Source organism: Setaria italica, chromosome I (assembly GCF_000263155.2).
Source record: "Setaria italica strain Yugu1 chromosome I, Setaria_italica_v2.0, whole genome shotgun sequence".
NCBI classification, from domain to species: domain Eukaryota; kingdom Viridiplantae; phylum Streptophyta; class Magnoliopsida; order Poales; family Poaceae; genus Setaria; species Setaria italica.
This window is the reverse complement of record NC_028450.1, coordinates 19,242,206-19,252,190: the sequence shown is the minus strand read 5'-3', so window position 1 is coordinate 19,252,190 and position 9,985 is coordinate 19,242,206.

Genomic DNA, 9,985 nt, shown 5'->3' with positions numbered 1-9,985 from the left:
TTGAATCATTTGATACGGGATTCTTTTGTTTCTCTCAAGAATTAGTTTTCGTTTAGTAGGAAGAGAAACGGTTTGTAGAGTCCTTACAAACAATTCTTTAACAGTAGTGATCGTATTTTTCATGATATTCTCGAAAGCAATAACACATGTTAGTTCACTTAATGAATAGAGCACGTTCTCGTGCTACTTTAGGTTAGTGACGTTAGGCCTTCAGTCGTGTTTACGTTCGTCTAATCGTCTTGTACTTGAGAAAATAAAAGAGAGAGAAGTAAAATCGGGTGCTGAATCACCTCATGATTTACAACGATGTGCTGTGACAAATGGTGAAACTGCCAATGACCATGTGGCAGCAAGGTTGTCAGTGAATAATTTGCATGGCGAAACGGAAGAGATTGACAGAGAGTTGCCAGAGACAATCTACATAGATACGGCCAAACTGTCCACGTATACTTTAGAAAAAGTGCACCTGCAGACGAAATAAATGTATGGTCCAGAAAGTGTTCGTTTTGGCCCACGGGCCAATGTCAAAGTGGTGCGGCCCCATGTTTTGCTGCTGCTGCTCTCCCTCTCCTTCTATGGTCCAACTCGTCCGCCCGCAAAACTCCTTCCCGGGGACCAGACCAGAGGCAGACACCATGCTAGGCGGTTTCAGAGCATTACCATAAAAAATGGGGCTACGCTCCCGGCTGAGCTGTAGCCATTGGATACGATTTGTGTGCTCTTCGCTGACCTACTTCTCCGGGCAGCAAAGACACCGCAGCGGCCCGCGGGCACAAGTCAATGAGAGCGGAGAACGCGCCATCAGCTGGGCTCCAGCTCGAGCTGTCGTGCATGTACGCGGCACTACCGTACCACTACGCACCGCGGCAGCAAGGCTTAGGCTGGCCCGGTAGGATTTGGGCGACTGCGCACGGCGCAAGCAGCGTTTTGGTTTGGCATGGGAGCTCGACGACGATAGCGGCTGGCTTACCCGCTACCACACCAACCAAGAGCCGGCGCTCGCGGCGTGAGGAACGGTGCCGTGCGCAGGAAATGAGGACGAGATCGACGGGTTTCGCGCTGCCGAAGAAGCCGAGTACGTCTATGCGCTATTGAAGAGTTGGTGAAATCTGAAATGTCACGAGATTACGTGCGGGGCTTTGCCGACAGTATGTCGATGGTCTGGGGGTAGCAGCCCGTTCGCGCCTTGTGTGACTGTGAACCCCAGCTTCTTTGGGCCTCACCTGTAGGCCCCTCTACTCAGGGGCGAAGTTAGGATTGGAAGATAGGGGGGCAGCTAGGTTAATTCATATACCAAAACCTAGAACATGCAACTAATTTCATCTTGATCGAAAGAAATGTAGTAGAAGAACGAAATAAGGCCACGAGGGGAGCCACGGCCCCTGCCAACCGCTATTATTGCACTGCTGGGAATGCACCTTCAGTACCGGGTTCTAACCTCCCTTAGCACCGGTTGTACAACCTGTATTGCTATTTTAGTACTAAACGGGGACGCTCAAATAATCGGTACTAAAGGGGGCCTTTAGTACTGGTTGTATACACCAACCGGTAGTAAATTGGCTGCCACGTCGCACGTGGCAGCCAATTTAGTACCGGTTAGTATTATCAACTAGTACTAAGTTCTTTCTTCTTTTCTTTTTTGATTCTTTCCTCATTTTCTTTTTTTCTTTATTCTATATTAGTATTTTATATTTGTTTCCTTTACGTGTATTATTCTAATACGCTAATATATATAAAGTTGTATTTAATTTATAATATTACATTTGAGATAAATATTATATATAGACATCCTGTGCATACACATATTTGAATAATATTACATTGCATCAACTTTCAAAGCTCAACATTTTGGATCAACTATTCTGAACCCGAGTCCTGACGGTGATGTAGATTTGATCCATCATTATGAAACTTTCCCGCTAGATTTACTACATTGTCCAGAAGAAATTCAAAAAATTGTTCTTGAATTGTCCTGATTTTTTCCGTCTCGAGGAGTGCTTCCTTCATGTGCATCATCTGTGTCATTACCAAAGGTTATTATATTGGATCAATGGATCTGCACAATTATAACTAATATATTGTTAAGAATTTTGTCCACGTACTCTGAGTTCGTGGTCGGTCACACGCTTCGGACCTACAAAGTCATGTATGAACTCACATACGTAGTATCCGTATAAATTATTCCCTGGATCCTGTCTCAAACACTATATATATGGCAAAAGAAGTTATAAAATATTTGTTGTGTTCCAGGAGGTGACATGAGATGTGCAAATTTAATACATACCGGGAATTTAGGCTTGATATCAAGTTGCTCCTTGAATTCACCTGAGTGATGTTGACAGAAGCGAGCCCATGCTTTGTTAAGCATGACTATGAAGTTGGTATATTGATCTCTTGGTTTCCTCAAAGTGTCCATGATATAGATCACGCTTTGATCAACCACGATAACAAAGATTAGCCAGTGGAAGCTATAAATATATGCATAATCAAAAGCTAGTTAGTCTTATTTTTAACTGTTAGTTCAAAAAATAAAAGAGATGGGAAACACGCTCACTTGAAGCTGTCCGGTAGAAGTATGTACTTCTTGTAGTGTTGCTTGTCTAAGAAATTAAATATATTCTTCAAGGTCGGATTTGGTTTACCTCTTATAGTTGCCTCGTTTATAACATCCGAGTCCATGAAGCCGACGTCATAGTATCCTTTCCTCCAGCAAGCTTGAATCTCCATCTTGCATGATACAAAATAGAATAGTAGATAAGATGTCGCACAATGACTAGAGCGGAGATTTTGAAGTTAGAGCAAATTAAACACTTACAGAACCCAGGAATTGATGAGTGATTTGTCTAGTGCATCTTGATTGTAAACGAGTGGCACATTTATAATGGCATCACCACGGAAATAATGTTGATCTGCAATCCGAACTTTGAGCATGAGTAAACTGGTGGCTAAAGCCTCCATGTATCATTGGTGCAATTTGTACATCTTCGTTGGAAGACCGTCCACCAACTGCGGCCACACAAGGTATTTTCCTAACTCAAGTTTCCATTTACCAGCCCCAGCGTGCTTTGGGATGTGATCTTCCCCTCGAAGTTAAGCTGTGTGAGATTTGTATTTTTGGCGAATAGAAGCAGGTTCTGAGAAGACTTTGTTATTGAGCGGTCGTAGTCAGATATCACTGATTTCTCTAGCTTTTTCTCCATGCTTATAATGAAAGACCGAAATTTAACCTTATCAAGTGGTGGATCTTTCTTCATGAGAGGTTTTTGTGCAAAGTGAGCTTTAACCTCAGCATCCACTACTGCGTCGATTTCTGCATCAGTCTTCTCAAAAGCTTTCTTGGGCTTTGGTTTCTTCTCCTTTGGCTTCTTCTACTTCTTCTTTGTAGCCGCATTAGGCGAAACTGAAGGCGTCTTTCGCTGTGTAGCCTTGTTCATAACAGGGTGAGGTAGAGTTAGGTTGGGATCCCTGTCAACTGCTGGAGAGCATGCACTCATGCTAGAATCCCTACCAGCTGGTGGAATATGTGGACTCATGCTAGGATCCCTGTTAGCTGGTGGAGAGGGTGCCCTGGCAGATGGCGTAGGTGATCTTGCCATTGAGCCCTGAGAATATGATCCCAAGGCCGGAGGATTCGACTGCGGAACCCTTATGTAGCGTTGGGCCATATAATCCAACCGTGGATGGCTTCTCCAAGATTCTTTTCTCTATCACCTTTGGGGATCTCCAGTTCTAGGTCATCCCAATTGTCGACGACTCGATCCACCCCAACTTTAGTGTAACCCGAGATGGAATCTCCACACCATGAATTGTTTGGCCTTGTGTCGGTTGTTTAGCCACACCATAAGCCACCACGATGAGCTTGTTTTGCAAAGGAGTAATAAGCTCACAAGGGGCCTTCCCAGTGATGTCATCCATGGGGTGGCGTTTGTTATGCTCAACCATGTCAGAAGATCCTCTACCTGGGACTTTTGTGGAAGCAATATTGCTTCAATGCTGAGAGGGGCTTACATCAACATTATCCCCTGATGATGCATCTGCTGGTTCAATGGCTTGTTTGCTAAGAGCTATAGCCACACACAGTTCGATTGGTTCCTCCATTCTAGCATGTGTCAAAGCTATGTGTTCTTGCAAGTCTCACAATTGTCGTGCATGTTCGGCCTTAGTTCTTTGGCGACTTTTATAGGAATCAATGTTCTCATGAAAGGCAAACTTCCATAGGAATTACTCCTTTGCCTCGGCAACATCCAGGGTGTTGTGGATTACCTAGTGCCATAGTCAGCTTGTCCTTCTCTCGATCAGACACGAAAGTTCCTTTAGTTGTCCTTTATTAACTCAACAAGCCTCGTAGCTGCTTCTTTTAATTCTTGGCCTGACACAAATGATCCATATTCAGGATTGAGCATGCCGCCATAAGCATAACACCAATGCTTTACTCACTCCGGCTATTCGAGAGTCACCAGTACGATTCCCTTAGAATTTATGTCATCTTCCATCCTCTGCCATTTGATGAGCCCCTTCTTGTAACCTCCCAGCCCAAGAAGATGAAAGTATTTCTTCTGATGAGCATTGTCGGTGTTGGTTTAAGTTTCCTTAGCACTCTTTTGCAATTGCTTGTACTGCACAAATGAATCCCAGTGATCTCTTAACTTTGGGTGCTTCGTGAAATCTGGTGTAAGGCCCTTCTTTATGTAGTCTTTGTGCATGTTCTTCTTGTATGTTTGAAAAGCAATTGTAGCCTTCCTAAAGCCCCAATCTTTCACGGCTGCTTCATCTACACCTATGAATGTGAATTTTTCTTTTATCTACTCCCGTATGATTTCCTTCTCTCGATCAGGGACCACGCTTATGGGAACCTTGCGTATAGGGACCACGCTCTCATTGATTTTAGGGCTTTTCCAATTCAGAAAGCTTACTGGGATGTTATCCCTAACAAGAAACCCAATTTGATTCACCAATTTGGTCTTAGTTTTGTCTGGAGCAGTTGGTTCACCCTCTTCATTAAGTTCCATGATGATGATACGTCCCTTTAGCTTTTTCTTCTTGCCTCTTTTCCGTTTAGGCCTGCTTGATCTAGATGGCTGAAAATTAAAGAACTATTAATTCCCAATAATCTTGATAAGTAGAGAATTCAAATCAGGTTTACATATAATAATTGCTATACATCGCCTTGTTGCCAATCATTGCCTCCCTCAGCAATTGGTTTCTCCTTATTACCATCATCAGACATATTAAGGTAGATGTCAGTCTGGCTGTGATCGACCTCTTCGTTTGGTTGATTGTTCGTGGGACCTTGATCAAGTCTATTAGGTATTCCTCATCCTATCAGGCCTGCTCATCCTCTAATGGTGCCATTGTAACTAATATAATATAAAATGAATTATTCTAAGAAATAGTAGGATTTATTCTAAGAATGACTATAACTTATACATTTTTGATAGAATAAATGACTACCAAAATGAATGACTAATAGTTATACATTTTCCAATAATAAATGACTAAAAAAGAATGAAGCACTTATACAATTTGATACAATAAATGACTACAACAATATTTACACTGAATTGCTAGTAAATGACAAAAAAAAGAATAATTGACTACGGAATAAATGACTAATATTTAGACATTTTGTAACAATAATAATTGATTGCAAAGAAGAATGGCTATAACTTATACATTTTTTAAAAAATAAATGACTAAAAAATGACTAGTACTTATACAATTTGTTACAATAAATGAACATAATGACCTAATACATGTACAATTTGTTATACTAAATGACTAATCAATGCTATACATAAATCAAATTACAATTAATAGGCTTTTCCAAAAAATAATTCTATAATTTCTAGATAATTCAACAATGTTATGCACATTTCTATAATTTATTGAACTATACTATAGCTCAATTTGTAGCATAATAATGACAATGGCAATTTGTAGCAATAAAAGAATTATTCTAAGTAGTAGGCATTTTACAATCTCTTGCACTATTTATATATTTTCTACCACTATTCCACTAATTTTTGGCACTAATAAAACAATGCATGGCAATACTGTACATTAATTTCCTAGCACTATTTATAAATTTTCTAATATTTATAACACAATTTCTATATTCACCAACACAACTTATAAATTTTTTGTTTTTCCTTACACCATTTCTATACTTTTCCTAGCAATATTTTAAACAGAAAAACATTTATCCTAAGTCCTAAAAATTAAAAAATTAAAAAAAGATGATGTCAGCGCGACCACGGGCTTACCTCAGTAGAGACGGCGCCCGCGGCCGTGCGATCCCTTGAAGTGTGGTGCCGATGGAGGAGGGGCGCACGACGTCGGTCGAGGAGGGACACATGGCATCAGAGTCGTCGGGGTCGGCGCCGGGGGCGCTAGGCATCGGTGAAGGTGGCGGTCATCGGTGTAGGAGGGGCGCGCGACGCCAGTGGAGGATTGGCCGACACCGGGGGTGTGGGGTGGCATCGGAGATGGCGGCGGTTGGTGGAGGAGGGGCATGCGGCGCCGGTGGAGGAGGGGTGCGCGAGGCGTGGGAGAAGGCGGTGGAGGCGAGGTGGAGGTGTGGGGATGACGTACGGCTGGCGCTAGTGGTGGGTCGGTCGGGTTGGGGTCGTGGGGCGCGTTGCGGCGTCAGGGTCGTCGTTGAAGGTGGTGGAGGTGCGATGATGGGGACGACGGCAGCTTGAAGGATAGGGAGGATGTTGGGGTAGCGGCGGCAGAGGATCTGGGAGGAGAGGGCCGACGTCGTGGGTGACTTTCGCTATGTGCTGGGAAGGAAGGCGGTAGGGCTTTTATCCCCCCCTAGTACTGGTGCTAGCCAGCACCCGCTACTAAAAGTCTTTTAGTACCGGGTGCTAGCTAGCATCGGTACTAAACGGTAGGTCGACCCTTTAGTACTGGGTCCAGGTACCACCTGGTACTAAAGGAAGTAGAGTGCGCCAAAATGAAACTGCCCCCCGTTAGTACCAGGTGTTGTTATCACCCGGTACTAAAGGGCTTTGTAGCCTACTGTTTTGGCTTCCCACCTAAACATCTTTTTATTTTCTTTCTTTTACAATTGTTATTATATTAATTTATTGCGTAGTAATCAAATAACGTTCATAAAAATTGCAAAAAACCATTTGTTAGCTTGATGTTGATTAGATATACACTACAAAAATATTAGATGCGGTTAAATATCAAACATAGTAAATATTGTTAATTTTAAGTTAGTAATAGGTTATAATGGTCATAATACTTATGTTAACTTTAAAATTCAGAAAACAGATATTTTGACCATGGAAAAATTTTAGAAAAATAGTACATGTAGTGTTATTAACATGTTTACCATGACTTAGTTATGTACTTTTTAATTGTATCTAAATTTATTATTTAATATTTAATGATGCTACAAAAAATTGAAATATTTAATATTTTAACCATGCAAAAATTAGTGCTTGTTTAATAGGGTGAGATTATTGTTAATAAACCCATAGAATACACTACATATCATTACAATGCGTTATTACATTACTTTCTTACTTGACCACAAAACACAGCATAATGGTTCTAATACATTACACATCATCATCTAATGGAACGTTAATAACCTTCCTCTTGACGAACTTCCGTTGGTTGGGATCGTGGCGTAAGTATGGAGCATCCTCTTTAGCTAAGAGGATGGTTGGGTCAAACTTGACTGAAAATGAAGGAAGATTATCGAACTCATCATAATCTTCTGAAATATCAGTCTTGTCCTTAACTCCAACGATTTTCCTTTTCCGTGGAAGAACTATGTGGTGCTTTGGCGGGTCATCTAAATTATTAGCACCCTTCTGTTTTGCCTTGCTTGACATGTTCTTCACATAGAAAACTTGAGTCACCTCATTGGCTAGGATGAATGGTTTGTCTCTGTATCCAATTTTGTTGAGGTCCACTATTGTCATCCCGTAGTTGTCTATCGTTACACCTCCTCCAGTATGTTTCACCCATTGGCACCAAAATAGAGAGATTTTCAAAGGTTCATAGTCAAGTTCCCATATCTCAATGACACCATAGTATCTATCTTTTTTTCTATTGTTGTCTATTGCATCTATACGGATACTACTATTTCGGTTTGTGCTCTGTTGGTCTTGGGCTCTCGTGTAAAATGTGTACCTATTTACTTCCTATCCTTGGAATGTCAATACTGAGATAGATGGACCCCTAGCCAACCATGCTAGTTGCTCTTCAATCGTGTCATCACCCCTCAAACGTCGCCGCAACCAAGAGGCGAAAGTGTCAATGTGATGACGTGTAATCCAAGCCTAAGTCTTCCCCTGGTTTGAGGATCGTACAATGGTCTTGTGCTCCTCCATATATGGAGCCACCAGAGATGATTGTTCTAGGACCGTGAAGTGCGCTTTATGAAATGTACTCTCATCGATGTTCATCCGAGCTTTCCTTCCTAGTGTGCCCTTTCCCTTGAATCTCCCCTCATGGCGTGATACAGGGACTCCAATCAAACTCAGGTTGTCAATAAAGTCAACACAAAACTCAATGACCTCCTCTATTCCATATCCCTTTGTGATGCTTCCTCCTGGACGGGCATGATTATGAACATATTTCTTTAGAACTAACATAAACCTCTCGAAAGGGAACATATTGTGTAGAAATACAGGACCGAGAACAAAAATCTCTTCAGCAAGGTGGACTAGAAGGTGGGTCATGATATTAAAGAAGGAAGGTGGAAAGACCATCTCAAAGCTGACAACGCATTGCACCACATCATTCTGCAGCTTTAGTAGATTGTTTGGATGGATTGTGTTCTGAGAAATAATGTTGAATGCACATAGCTTCACGAAGCCAATTCATATGTACCCAGGAAGCCAAGCACATTGATGCAAAGACTGATGCAAAGATTTTGGGTACAACAATTTCTTATGATCATCTTACATATGCTCGAGCTTCTTTAACTCATTCACATTCTCATAGTCTTCCTTTACATATTGCAACACCTGACCTGGGTCATCAGTAGGACCTTCTTCTAACACCATCTCTTCTTCAGCCTCGTCCATTGCAGCATCTGCAAAGGCACCTCTTTGAGTCTAGTCAGGAATGTAGTTATCATCTTCTTCATCATCATCATCTTCCATCATAACTCCTCTTTCCCCATGCTTGGTCCAAACAAAATAGTTAGGCTTGAATCCCGAATTGTATATGTGGGCATGAATAGTCAATCAGGATCAGTAATCCTTCTCAATTTTTCAATTTCTACATGGACAATAAATGAAACTAGATGACAGCTTGTTGGACTCTACCATATCGAGAAAACCACGCAAGCAATTAATTTACTTCATGGAGCATTTGTCCGTGTTGTACATCCATTGCTGATCCATCTACAAAGTTTTACCGAACCAAAGATATTTTCATCATCCATAGAATTATGAACCATAACAAACATGATACAAATTTCATAAAACTCAAATGTTGCTAAAAATTTAGATAGAAATACACAAATTTAAATTTCAAACCCAAACAAGATGATACACTACGACAAACCATCCACTAAGAACTATCTAGGAGGACTTTAAGCATCCTTGGGTGGCGAAGATGAAGGTTTAGCTGACCTAGCCTCATCCTGTGGATTATTTGTGCCTCTTGCGACGGTAGTACTCAAAGGACCTGAAACCCCAACGATTGGCAGTGGAGCATAACGACCACCAAAAGGAGGTTCCTGACCCGCCGCAACAACATCTTCCTAACATCTTTCCAAATAATGAAGCATTGCTCTCTCCCACACACTCATTTTCTTCGGCTTATCATGAGAGCCAACTGTGGTTTTCCCCTTAACGCGAGAGGAACGACGATCGCCCCCACCATTGCTACTCCCTCAAGTAGCAAGAGCCATGTTGATTGGACAATCATTTATTTTTTAAGTTTTACAATAACAAATTAGTATTACCAACATCCAAATTCAATTATCTCTATGTACCACAATATATTTAATAGC